Consider the following 14,638-nt stretch of genomic DNA (forward strand, 5'->3'; position numbering starts at 1 on the left):
ACGTGAGTCCAAGTTTAGAGTGACTCCAGAACCTTCGCTTAACCACCGAAGACGGCTTCCCCAGACGCCGTCTCCCTGGAGTCCTGTCCCTCCCTCTCCCCATCTTCCAGATCGATTCCGGTGCAGTGGCCCAGCCCACCAGTCAGTCACCCGGGTTTTCAGCTCTGCAACATGGAGCCCAGGTTACTGAAATCTACCATCCAGGGCTTCACGTGGGACCCTCCAAGCCCCCCTCTGCCTAAGCCATCACATCCCTGCAGCAGCGTGGCAGAAGCTGACGCCAGACCCCTGTAGAGGTCCTCCCCATTCCTTAAATGCTAGGACTCCCTCTTCTTTGCCCCTGCTGCCCTGAGTAAGGACTACGTTTCCCAGCCTCCGTGTCTATGTGTCGCCACGTGAGTGCATTCTGGTCAATGGGGTTCAAGCAGAGTGTCGTATGCACCTCCTGGGAAATCCTGCATACAAAGAAGAGAGGCCCCCTTCCTTGCCCCTTTCTCCTTCCTGCTGGCTGGAATGTGAGTGTGATGGCAGGAACACAAGCATCCAGTATGGATGATGAAGCCTAGGGGGTGACGGGACAGACAGCAGGAAGGAGCCTGGGCCTCTGAGGACCTAGTGGAGTAGCGGTGCCAGCCCCGGACTGCCCATCTTCCGGTATTCTAGGGGCACATCAAGCATTTGGGGTTTGAATCACTGTTAATTTGAGGTTTGCAGCACTGATAAGCCATCTTATCCCTAATGGACGTGGGCGGCAAAACTGTGGGGAAACGATTGCTATTTCCCGTTTTCTCTATATTAAACTTCTGTCACCTGCTGAGTGACTCATGCTGACTCTTAAAGCAGAAAAGGCCGCCTATGCTTTTGGGGACGTGTGTATTCCTCTCCCTCCTGCACTTTGCTCTGTGATGGCAGGAGGGGGGAGGGTGGCCAAGGAGAATGAACAGAATAGGAAACAGCGCCTTCTGCAAGCCAGTCACTCATGCTCTGATTCCTCGTAGCCTGTCTGTGACTTTTGTTCTGTGTCATTAAATACTGACCAAAACCCACCAATCTTCTGACCGGCGGGAAGCCAGGAGCCCTTGACCAGCCATACATCTCACGCCTCAGACACTTCACCCCAGTGACAGGCACCTGTCGTGATCTAGAACCTTCCTCCACCTAAGCACTGACTGCAGCGGTTAGCTTTCTCCTTCCTGCTGACTGTTCCCAAAGCACACCTTTAAGACAAGAAGGGAGGCCATATTCTGGGGAGGCCCTCGGTGGACAGGGGCCAGCCGCCCTGCAAGTCCTGCGGCTTTGGCCCCCTTGACCTGGCTGCTCTGCCTTTTAACTTCAGGTGTTCGTCCCTTGGCCACCACTTCATACAAACTGGGAGTCGGTCCTTTTCTAAGTGCCTTAGGCATTTATTGTCTACTCTGCGTCTAAACTGCCCTAGGATCTAAGAAGACACAGAAGGCATACACAGCGATTTCTGCTCTCAAGCTCCCAGACAGCCATGCACGTTTTCTTACGAGTCTATGAAAAGCACATAATTTTTAAATGAAAACATGGATTTTTGCCGTGTCTTAAACCAGAAACCAGAATCTGAAGTGATAGATCTGTTTAAGTGTGAATTATTATGTACCAGTAATAAGTGTCTACAACTGTCCTCGTCCATCAAAGGAGCTTTTTCACTCATCACAGCAAGAAATAAGGCTACAAGGGACCAATTCAACAATGAGGTTGAAGCAGCTCAGCTTTACTGCGAGTGCTCAGAAAGACTCATTGTAAAACCATAAATTTTAGCTCAAATGGCCCTTCTTCTGAAAGCAGAACTCAAGGCAGCCCAGCAATACAGCAGGAAGGGCGCCAGCTCGGACACGAGACGCCAGCAGCTCGGCAGTCTCGAGCATCCTCATCGCGGTCCCAGGGCAGCAGCCCTACCTCTGGCGCTGCTCTGAGCCTGACGTGGGACCACCCGAGAGAGATGCCAGCCGGTTCTCAGCACGGGGGGAACCAGTGCTTGAGTCCAAGTCTAATGCTGCGGTTAGAAACGCAAACACACGCCCTCAGCGCTTATCCACACACACCAGAAATCTAAAGGAAGGGGAGAACCTGACAAAGTGAAGGCAGTGGCCAGTGATACTGATAACAGTCTGCATTTACTGAGCACTTCCTGTGTGCTACACTTTGTGCTGAATACTTTATATGAACAGACTCATTTCATCCCTACAGCAACTTTCTGGGAGGGTATTCTTGCCCCGTTTGACAGATCCAGATCCAGATCGAGAGCCAGTGGGGGTGACATGTAGCAAAAGAGGAAGAAGCAGCTGGAGCCCTTGGACCAAGACAGGGCCTGGCCAGCTCCAGGCAGCCTTCCTGGAGGCAGCTCCTCCTGCAGCATGGGTGGGGGATAATCGGGTGCCAGCATAAATGATACACAGCCTAACGTACAAGGAAAACTTGCTAGAAATTTAGGGAAGAGTATGGAAAAGAAGAGGGCTGATTCTGTGACGCCCAAAGCAACAGATAGTGAGATTCACCGGATAATCAAGATAAAATTGAGCTGGCAAGGAAGAATTTTCCTTGTGAATCACTTCCTAGCACCACCTTCGTTGAATTTCAGCCTTTAGGGTCCTCTGGGTCCACAGCCCTTTCCCGGCTTTGGACAGGTACCGACTTCTGCATCCGTGAAACACGAGACATTTTACCCCCAGTTTTCTGATGCCTGTGCGTTTGTGTGTTTTGTAAGGTTCGTGAGGTTCTTCAGAGCTCAGAACGATCTCCGACCAGGAAAGATGAAGAGCCCGGCTGCAGGCTTCCCATCCCGGGCTGGGTGGGGTCTCTGTCGGGGTGCAGCTCAAGGGCACCCTGGCCCGAAGCCTGCTGAAGGCCCACGGCGACTCCAGGGAGACCCTGGTCTAGTCACCCGGGGACGCGGCCGCAGTGAGGGCCCTCAGCAGCTGGTGGCGTGGCCGTGATGCCCTGACCAGCCAGTGGGGCGGGAAAGCTGCATTTCCTGCCCGGTCCTCCCCAGAGAGGCTGCCCGTCCCCAAATTGGAAAGGAGACAGGGCCGAGAGGCCTCCAGGCAACCAGGAAGATCCTCGTGCAAAGAAAGACAGGGGGCAGGAAAATGAAGCAGACCTTTCAGCCCGAGAGGTGCACCGTCCACACCTGCCCGCCTCCGTCTGCACCCACCCTGCCCAGCCCCCCTTTCCGTCCTGCAGAGACGGCGAGCTCAGCCCTTCCCCTCTGGCTCCACTGACCCCGGCCCGGGAGCCCACCCTCTGGAGCAGCTCACAGGAATCCCAAATCTGCCTCGCTGGGCAGCCAGAGGACCGTCCCCAGGGGTCACGAAATCAAGTTACTGAGTCTTTTTCCTATTTGCAAAAAGAATAGGATGGAATGGAATGAAAAGACTAGAAAACAGCTGAGTCATGGAGTACACGGGGTAGAAAGGTTAAGCTTTGCTTCTTGAAACTTCGGTTTCTGTGTGTATGTGTGTGTGTGTGTGTGTGTGTGTGTGTGTGTGTGTGTGTGTGCGTGCGCACGCACGTGCAGGATCACAGTTTAAAACTGTGTGTCTCAGTCAGGAAACTGAAGGGCAGATCTCGGGCGGTCCACAGAGCATGATGGCAATGGCTTTCTGAAGAGCTGTGAAGTCACAGGGAAGAAAACAAAACCAGTGGGGACAGAGGACCCAGAGTCAGTTCTGGCCGTGCTGTGTGTCCCCAGACAAGCCCCAGATCTCTTTGAGCTCCTTCCTCATTTGCAAAATGATGATGGCGACTCCTGCCCTGCCTGCCCCCGGGGCTCTGGGCAGCTCAGATGGAGCAATGGTTGCTAAACATTGAACACGGCACAGAACAAGGCTGACTGGGGCACCGTGAACGTCCGGCCTACGGTGGGAAGTTCAAGCCAGGAGGGGAAGAGGTGGGTGAGAGGATTGTTTGGGAGCCATCGTGGTGCATCCTCCAGTCCCCTAAGTGTCCAGCTGGGTAACAGTCCAGCGGACACCTCAGGGATCCTTCTGCTGCAGTGATTCTCAGCAGCACAAGTGAAGGAGGTTTTCAGTTTGCCTTGTTATCACCGTTGGCCCCAGGGCTATTGTGTGTGACGGCAGCCGAATGTCTGATGCTGGCCGGATCATTCCAGCTCACCCCACCCCTGCAGAACCGCATCACTATCAGGGCGGAGAGGCAAGGCCACGTGCCTGCCTTTCGCTGGCGCCAAGGCTGAGGTTCTCTCCATTGCATGGAAAGATCTTGCCAAACACTGGTTCTCTGTCTTCCTGCGTGAGTCATAGACTAAAGAATGAAGAAACGCTTCTGAATGACAAACAAGGAAAAAAGAAAAGGAAGAAAGCTAGGATGATGTGTTTTTGGACCACAACTCCTAGTCAGTTTACATGAGCAAAATCAACATGCAGATCTCTGTTTATAGAGTAAGCTGTTAAAGGACAAAAAATAAAATAAAAATCCATGCCTTTCTTCTTTTCTAATTGAAAGATAATAGACACACAAAAATCAAATCATAAAATTAGTTCCCAAGAAGAAAGGAATGTCGGCATCTTAAAATGGGTGCATCCTTCCAAACTCGTTTCTGAACTAACAGGTGGATGGACATAAATGGAGACACAGGAAGATGTTACTTTATAACCCACTTTGTTTATCCATCAGTGTCAGAGAGCTTCACCCATGATGGCCAGTGGAGGGCCGGGACACTTCATTATGCTGTTAGAGGTCGTGTAGGATTCCCTCGTATGGAGGAAGCACAATTTATTAATCAACCTCACTAAGGGACATTTAAGTTGCTTCTGAATTTTCTTTTGTTGAGATAGAGTTGACACACAACACTGTGTAAATCTAAGGTGTAAAACGTGTTAACCTGATCCATTTATAGTTGCTTCTGAATTGTTGCTCGTACAGACAACGGCAGGATAAATACGCTTACACATTCGTCACTGGTCCCATGACCTCCGTGGGCTTCATTTCTAGCAGAAGAGCCAAACCCTGTCTGCGGTTCCAGCGTCAGTGCGGACCACCAAACCGCTCCATGCAGGGTGGGTGCCGGGTCCCACTGTCTCAGCACCTCACCAACAGGGGCTGCCACCAATCCTTCCACCTTGTTCCCAACCTGATAGGTAACAAATAATATTCCACTGCCGTTTTCATCGCCCGCCTCTGATTTCAGTGAGGTGTGAACTTACGAACATGGCTCGTTATCAGTGCACCTGTACCGCTAGCAGTGATGATGAAAGCGTGCTGTGTGCTGAGCACTGGACTAAGCTCCTCACGGAATTCGCCCTTTCACCCTCACGATAACCCTGCAGGCAGGTACCGCTGCCCCTGTTTCACGGAGAACAAAGGCTTAGCGAGCTTCACTTGCCGAAGGTCAAGGAGCCGATAAATAGTGACCCCTGAACTCAGTCCAGGTAGACCTGCCTCTACAGCCGTGTCCTCGAGCGGGGCTGTGCTTCCACTTACCTCCAGATGCCAGTGGGCTGAGTCTGTGTTTCTTCTAGGGATGTTTCTAGCTGGGGGTGTTCTGTGTTTATGCCCTTTGCCCATTTTACAATCGAGTGTTCCTCTTTTTCTTATTAATTAGCAATAACTCTTTGTATATTAAGAATAATAAACTTTGTCATTTTTGGCTACCGACTTTTTCTCTGCGGAATGTATTTACACCCAATTTACAACTCTCACTTCTGTTTACACTCAGCGTAGGGGTTTGAGTGAGGGCTGGAAAGAGCCTGATGTAGGACCCCTGATGCACGGAGGATCACAGGCGGGCGGGCTGAGCTGATGTTACATTTCACTGGTGACTCAGTCACCGAGCCAGGGGCTTGGCAGTGAGGAGGGGGAGGGAGGAAGGAAGAGACGGACTGAGTCAGCCGAAGCAGCGGTTCCTGCTCTGTTGGGTCTCTTGTTGAGTTGCCCCTCCAGGACTTTTTCTGTCCCTTCTGCCACACCCCCCCAAGAAGTGGCTTTTGTCACTTGGGATGGTTCCAACAGAGCTAACCCTCTTCTTCTCATTCCCAAACTTAAATCTCCCTTTATTGAAGCAGAGACTAAGCTTTGTTGACAGACTATCCTCCAGAAAGCGGGGCACACGCCAAGAGGGGTGGGGGGGCAGTCAGAGGCCAGGCCTCGGGACGCCACCCGGGCGTCTGGCCGCGTGGCAAGTCGCTCCAGGCTCTTGGCCCCAGGGTCCTCGTCAGCAAGATGGGGAAATGATGACGACGTCACACGGTGGCTTGGAAACGCTCATCGAGCATTGCGCCTCATGGGACCTGAGTCTCAGCAGATGGCCTGCTGCCCACCCCCCTTCCCCCGCCCCGGGGCCCTTAGAGACGGAGCTCGTGGAGCAGAGAGGAGGCCTCGTGGGCGCCGGGAGGAGGGTGAAGCTGCTGCGACCTGGCTGCCCTGCTAGGAACCTAGAACTTCAGCTTGTGTGTCTCCAAAATCGCCCCGCAGGACAGCGCCCGAGCTCAACGACCCAGCTGGAGGGCTGCAGGCTGCCTCTGTCTGCCGCCCACAGCTGCAGGCCCCAGGGGCTGGTCCAGAGCCTTCCCGTGGCCACAGAAGCCTCTGCCTTTGCCTTTTATTATACAGGGTGGCAGAGTTAAAATTTACAAAGAAGATCCCAAATACATCAGAACTCCTTGGAAGCCAGATGAGAAAGGTGATCCGCTTAATTCACTATCGCGACCAAAACAATGCCCTCGCCAGCTGCTACCTGGTCCATCAGTACTGCTCAATTTGCAGCCGCCCCTCCTAGCTCGCCCTCAGCCCGCCTCTGGCCCCGGCTCAGCTGACCCTAGTCCTGCCCTTGCTCCCGAAGCTCTTCAGACTGGAAGGGCTGTTCCCACCACGCCTGGAGCCCGACTCCTTGCAAAGGAGGAAACACGCAGTTGACCGAAGAGCGATGCAGCCCAGGTGCGTCCGGCCAGAGCCTGGCCACCGTGCCCTTGGCCGCGCACTTGCCAAGCCCTTCTGCACTCGTCACATCCTTGGTCTCCCCCAAACCCTCCAAGCAGCACAGCTCCTGGTCCCCGTTTTCTTATGGGAGCCAGGCATCAGCTCACACCCCCAAGGCAGCCTCCCGCCACCGCCCCCGCCCAGAAGCCCTTGGTCAGGAAGACACAAGCGTCCCACCTCGGCAGCTCTAAGTCAGGGTTGAGCGCTCGCTGGGCAGCCTGGAGGCCCAGGCTCTGGGTGCCCACGGTCCTCCCCAGGGCAGTCACGTTGGCGTCAGCAAACGGGTGCTGCCCCCCGCCCTCCAACCTGTCCCCGGGGCTGTCCCATAGCTCAGCTCACCTGTGAACTGGGTGGCACCACAGCCCTCGGGGCCACACGATAGGAGGTAAAACCCACCACAGCTCTTAGGAAGAAGCTGGGAGATGCAGCCAAAACCAGCATTGCCCAGATGGAGGATTAGAACAAACCTACAAGAAGGGCCGGCACGCGAACCACACACCCCCCAAGTTCAAGGGCACAGACGCCAAGGAAGGCTCGTCCCTGAGAGAAGCCACAGGCAAGGCCGGCTCGAGGCTGCTCTGAGCTTCTCTCCACCGGGAATCGCCAAGGCTTCTTTGGGATAATCCAGTCCAATCCCTGTGTTTAACCATTGACGGAACTAACCTCCAAATAGGTTAGTTAAGGGACTGGATCAGCTGGTCAATGGCAGGAAAGTGGCCAGAAGCCAGGCGGCTCCAGTAACGCCTCACGCACGCTTCCAAGCGCTTGGACTTCCCTCCGGTCCTCCTTCACGTAATACACTCACCCGCATGCACGCCTACACACGTGCACGCACATGGGCACACATGCATACATGCACACACACACCTACGTGCATACACACACGTACACACACGCATACATTCACGTGCCCACGCATCTAAGGCACGCGTGTTCATACGCACATACACACGCACACGTGTGCTTGTACACACACGCACACGTGCGCACACACATCCGTGCCTCTCCTCCTCAGGCAGGAACGTCGCCCCGGTGACACGCTGACCAGGAAGCTCTCCAAGGGGACCCTGTGCGCTGGGGGGGCCTGATTTACTTTCAGCTTTGCGTTTGCACCTGACGATCGGCCGACACGCAGGCCAGCAGCAGCACGGAACTGTGAAGTGACCATGGGTAAAAATGCTCAGGAGGGGCCCATGCTAGTGCCTGGTGCACAGACCCAGCCGCGTCCCGGTGGGTGTCGGGTAGGAGACGTCGGTGTAAAGCTCGGGGGCTCTGTGGTCAGCCCGGGGCCAAGACCCGCCCCACCCCCTTGACTTTGGGCAGCTGGCCATCCTCACGCACTGAGTCCAGGCCCACAGGGGTGTCGCCAGAGTGAACGAGATGCTGCACGTTGGCTGCTGCCTCCCGGCCCCAAACAGCCAAACGGACAGAAAGGCACCGGGTTGGTCACCGCCCGCAGTGGAGAAAAGTGCCATCCTGCCCGTTCTTTTCCCAAACTCCAGGTCTGCAGTTGCCCCCGCGGGTGAGGGCGGTAGCAAAGTTTCCCAAAACCCTCTCAAAACTCACCCGATCGAGAGGTCCTTTCCCGGTGGATACTGGGCACCTGGCCTCTATGATACCGTCCTTCACGTGCTGCCATCCCAGCATCCTCAAGCCACGTCCTCTGGGTCTGCACGTCCCCACAAGATCACAGCGCCCAGAGGGTAATGGTGACCCCACGTCAGCTGAGAACTTGACCCAGGAGGCGCCCAGACCTGGAGCAGGAGAGCTTTCCTTCCACCCTGGCTAAGCGTGTGGTGAGCTCGTGAGAGAATCTGTGAAGTCGCTGTTTCCCAAGGACTCGGTCCAGCCGGTGGGGAAAGGTCAGAAGCCTGCCCCTCTTCACGCCTCTGACCCCCAGCCTCGCGGGGCCCTAGTGCGCGCAGGACCACGGTGCACCAGAGCAGAGAGGCGGACACGTCCCTGGTGGCCTGGTCTCAGACCCACTCGGACACTCTGGGGCCACGAGGGGGGGCACCACATGCCGGCCAGGGTTAGCATCCCAAGGCCCCTCGGCTCACACACGCCCCTGGCTCACGAGGACAGTCTGGGCAGCCCCTTGGCCCAGAAAGCGTCTCCAAGCTCCCTGTAACCGTCCTGGCAGCGGCCTAAACTTGCTCAAGGCCTTGGGGGTGGGCAGGTCAAGCTCCCTGACTCACAACCTCCTCAGGGAAAAATACAGGAACCGGCCAGGGCCTGGGCGGCACTGCCTGCTGACCCTCTGCGCTCTCGTCGCTCACCAGGCAATCGTGCTAAGCTGACAGCCTCCAAGCAGGCTCGTGTTTAACCCTCCCCGCGACGCTCACTCCCCCAGTGAGGAAAGAGCTGCCGAGACAGGGGGCAACTGGGCAGGATTACAGGGCCAGAAAGGGTGGGGGCCTCGGCCAGACCCACACCCCAGGGTCCCCCGCCCGCCCCGTCCTCACAGACTGTGATGAGCGTCCACCGTATTCAAGTGGACAGACAGCGTCCCAGCAGAGAGAGGAAGGCGCGGCCCCGGCCTCCAGCCCCGCGCGGGACTCCAAGTGGACAGGGCAGCCTCCCCTGACCCAGCCCCGCGCCCGCGCCCGCGCCCGCTCCTGTCTGGATGACAACCGCCTGGTCTCCGTGGCAAAGCGAAATTGTCCCTCTCTGCGAGTCAGGATGCCCTGAGGCCTCACTGCTACAAGCTCGTGGCTGACACCAGCTGAACACATTCCCACTCACAGGAGTCCCTCCGCACAATTCCGGTGACCAATCCTTCAATGCCTTTAAGATAATAAAAGATGGAGAGGATCCTGAAAAGGACGCGTGATTTGCTTGAACTGACGTGGGTCGGGTAAACCGACAGGCCCTCAGAACTGTGCTGGTTTAAATGCACCTTCTAAAAACATAAATAAATAAAAATAAATAAGAAGAAGAAGAAGAAAGAAATGTACCTTCTTCACAGTGAGCCACCGTGCCCCCTCCAGGGCAGGGGGACACTGGAAACGGGACGCAGACGGACTCCTCGGGAGGGGCCGTGGGCAGCTGCGTAAGGGCAGGCGCTCTCTCTCACCGTGACTCACGTCTCAACAGGAATGGAGATCTGGTAAAAAACAAAGAAGGTACTTTCATGTAAAGGTACCTATGGGGCATCTGTTTCCCTCTGCCCCAGTAAAACATCCAACCCCACTGGCGGGCTCCGCTGGAGCCCCCCGGCCCACCTCCCCTTCCAGCCACTGTTGCCACCAGCTCTGAGCAGGCAGCTTGGCCAGGTCTCTCGGGTGCCTGCTGGGACCTATGGGCACCGACACAGGAAGTGACCCCACTGGGCCACCGCCGACCAGCGGGAGACAGAGCCACGGAGGGAGGCTCCACCCTTCGTGGGTAAAGCAGACATTTCCAAGACGCATTTCTCCAGGCACCCGGGCAGACCTCTGGGGGCCAGTCCCCCACCATAAGGCAGCTTGTAGGGTCCCCTCTTCCTTTCCCCCCTTTCCCTGCTCCCCAGCATCATTTCCCAAACCAACCGCCTGCCTACAAGCCTCTCTGCCAGCCTCTCTCAGGGTAACCCAGACTAGGAAACTAATTTCCTACAGTAAAATCCAATGACAATAGTTTTCAAATCAACAGGAGGTGAGACCTTACAAAAGATGTTTCTGTCCATTTCTACTTTCAAGGAGGCAGCCCGGGAGACACAGATTCAACATTGAAATATACAGAATTCCCGACAGCATCTCAACAGTTTGTGTGGACCATCAGTCAGAAGAGTTGAAATAGGGCTTTTGCCCAAATCTGGGATGTCTGGTGGCTGCAGCTCTACAAGAACAGTGAAGGTAAAGTTTAACTTTACCTCCCTGAGGAGCAGGAGACGAAGAGGCCGAGAATACCAGGTCCAGCGTGGCAGGAAGAAAATGTCGGCCACATCAACGCTAAGTGGCTGTCACCACACCTGAGCTGACGCGGCTGAAGCGTCCTTTAAAACGGACTTTCCAGAAAGTCGAAACCAAACATCCCACACTAAACAAATATTTTAGAGAAAATGAGGTTACCCTCTGAGGGGTATCTGGAGTGTGATGGGTGAAGGACGCTAACACGGCAATGCTCCCCAAATAAGCACATGGAGCCTGGGAAACCAATATCGTGCTTCACCAGGGATACAGGTCATCCCGGGAGCGCTCCAGAAGGGCACGGGCGGCTGCAGACGGACTTCCTGTGTGGCGTGGACCACTCTGGGAGCACAGCTACACGCTCTGCTCGTTGACTTTACCAATGACGATCAACCAACACCCGGAAAGATGCTCCGGAGAGTCCGAGACACCACGGAGAAAGGAAGTTCAAAGCAAGACACCACACGCACACCTGACCTGCGATTACTGTCCCAAAAGCTACAGGGAAATGCCGGCCTTGGTTCCTCGGCACAGGAGTGCCGAGTGGGGAGACTGGAGAACCTTCCGGCTGTGTTCCAGGGCATGGGGTGGGGCAGGGGGGAGGGTGTCAACCACAGCGGAGGCCAGGAGCTGAACGAGCTTCTCCCAGTCCCGGGTCTTCTGTGCTCCAGTTTCCATGTCTTACAAAATTAGGTTGCTAATATCGAGAAAAATCTTGAGGAAGAAGAAATGAAAGAACATAGTGGAAAGTGCTTTGTAAAAATAAACAGTATCATGTCAACTAGTATTTGAGCTAGGACAGATATTCAAGTTCACCTAGAAAATCCTACGTTCATAGCTAACGTGTCATCCCCAAAAACTACCGGGAAAGGACATATTTAAACAAATTTACACTTGAAAAAGCTTTAACATGCCTTAAGCACCGCAGAAGCATCCTTGTCTTATGACTGATCCGAAAAGTCATTCTTGCCTCTCACTGCAGAGAAAGGGTGTCTTCCCCCTGGCAGCACTGCTTGAGCCCAGCTTTAATTTGAGCACAACTTTGAAAGTCACATGTATAGATTGATAGAATTCCGGCTGGCCTCCTTCCACTTTGTAAAAATGGGTCAACTTTTCTTTGAGCAAGTTTAAAAACATTCCACTTTTTCTTGGAGCTCCAATTTGTCACTGTAATTCATATTTTGAAGTACACGGCTAGAAATAATAGTCCCATTTGCTCAGTCTAGAAATTCATCCTTGCTGAGGCCCAGTCTCTATGATAAATCAGCAAATTAAATGAAATGTTCTCGTCTAGTTACTGAGCATCAGTGGCGGCTAACACAACAGGAAGGCATGTGCCGCTTGATGGAAAAGCAACCAACACCTTTCAAGTCATCTTGAAAAAAAAACTAATCTGAATCTGATCGAGTCTCTCAGTTCAATCACCAGTTACCAGGGGATGTGTATGGAGGAATAAGTTAAACGACACACGGGAACACAGTCAGTGAAATCCAGAATGATGTGTGAAACTCAACATACAAACTTTCCCAGTTTTTCAACAAAAGAAAAGGGAAGAAAAAAGAGAGAGCGAGGAAGGTAAAGGATGGACTTAATTATTTAAAAAAGTAAAAAGACACCAGCCAATCAAATTGTGTGAATTTTATTTGAATCCCAATTCAAGTATACAAAGTGTTTTTTAAAATTACAACTTAAGTTCCTGGCCACGAAGGAGAAACCAGTACAGATTATTTTTCTCCCCCAAACAAACAGAAAATTGTGCAAAACATAAATGAAAACGTTTTTAGACATAAGATATCAAACAATATGACTCTGATCCTGGAGAAAAAGAAACAAAGAAGCTGAGTTTTACAATCTCCTGGATTTCTGCCTGAAAGCAAATTTAAAACAACAGCAAAGGGACAGGAGCATCTAAGAGGGGCTCCACATCTGAGCTGAGGGAAACAGATCAGAGTCCAGGGAGGCCGTACCAGAGAGAACTGAACTGTGCAGAAAAAGGTTCCAGAAATCTGCATGGGGGCCCCTTGAGCCTTTGGCTGAATCCAAATCTGTGCATTCATAGGGGATATTTCTACAAGTCTGGACAAAGAACTGAAGAAGAAGTATAATCAGAACAGTTCCCAGAGCTTTCACAGGGCTGGGAGGGATGCAGATTCTAACCAGCCATAGTGGACACTCCTGCTTGAGCACCCAGAGCAATATGTAGAGATGCCAGAGTGGCACACCTTAGTAATAGGGTTAACTTAGCCCTAAAGTACAGACTAGTCTAGAACTGCCCTAAAAAGGGCTTAAATACAAACCTGGTAAGGATTAATCAGAAATATGTAACTTAATTTTCTAGCAAAACAAAATCCAAAACACTTTAAGAAAACAAAATCCAAACACTCAATGACCTAAACCTCATAACGTCCCACATCCAATCAAAAATTACTAGACATGCAAAAAACAGCAAATTATGACCCATAACAAGAAGGAAAATCAGTCAAAAGAAACAGACCCATAAATGACAGAGATGTTAGAAACAGCAGACAAGGACTTCTAAAGAGCTCTTATACGTATACTTAAAACCTCTCAAAGAAAACGTGCACATAATGAAGAGACATAAGAGAAGTATTTTTAAAAAGAATGAAATGGAACTTTTAGAGAAGAAAAACGCACTAATTGGACAATTGTAACATCAGATCAGATGCTACCAAAGAAAGGTCAGTGAACAGGAAGACGTTGAAATGGAAAATATTCAAATAATAAATAGAAAGGAAAAAAGACAAAACACACACACACAAACTCAGCCACCCGTGGGACAATATCAAGTAGTCAAATACACGTGTAACTGGAGTCCAGGAAGAAGAAGACAGAGAGCCGGTGGCAAAAACAAATTATTTGCAGAATAACGACTGGAAATTTTCCATCTCTGATGCAAACAACAAATCCATAGGTCTAAGAAGCTCAGCGATACACAAGATGGACAAACACAAGCCATGGAGGGAAACATCATAATCAAATTGCTGAGAACCAACTGTTAGCAGTAAATGCTTTAAGTGGCCAGAAGAAGATAGATAGATATCTGTATTCCTGTATTTCTACGCCCATATAAATGTGAAAAAAAGCAGATTAGCTGTTGCCTGGGGCTAAGGATGGGAAGAGGAGGTGAAATGGAGCGCAGGGGGCATGAAAGAACTTCCTGTGGTGGTGAAAATGTTCTCTAACTTGACTACGATGGTGGTTACAGGAGTGTGTACATTTGTCAAGACTCATTTAACTGCACCCTTAATATAGGTACATTTTATTACATGAAAAACGCACCTCAATAAAAATGACTTTAAAGTAATAGGACATCTTTAAGATAATTGAAAATTTAACACCTATTGAGTATTTAATGATATTAAAAATTACTGTTAATTTTGTAGGTATGATAATGGCATTATGTTATATTTTAAATGAGTTCTTGGCTTTAGAAGTACATAGTGAAATACAGATGAAATTATATGATATCTGAGATTTGTCCTTTAAAAAATGTAGGTGGCAGGGGAATGGAAGAAGTAAGGATAAAACAACATTGGCGGGCTTCCCTGGTGGCGCAGTGGTTGAGAGTCCGCCTGCCGATGCAGGGGACACGGGTTTGTGCCCCGGTCCGGGAGGATCCCACATGCTGTGGAGTGGCTAGGCGCATGAGCTGTGGCCGCTGGGCCTGCGCGTCCAGGGCCTGTGCTCCATGACGGGAGGGGCCACAGCAGTGAGAGGCCCGCATACCACAAAAAAAAAAAAAAAAAAAACAAAATTGGAACCACAAG

This window comes from Neophocaena asiaeorientalis, unplaced genomic scaffold, assembly GCF_003031525.2.
Source record: "Neophocaena asiaeorientalis asiaeorientalis breed wild unplaced genomic scaffold, Neophocaena_asiaeorientalis_V1.1 scaffold8, whole genome shotgun sequence".
Lineage (NCBI taxonomy): Eukaryota > Metazoa > Chordata > Mammalia > Artiodactyla > Phocoenidae > Neophocaena > Neophocaena asiaeorientalis.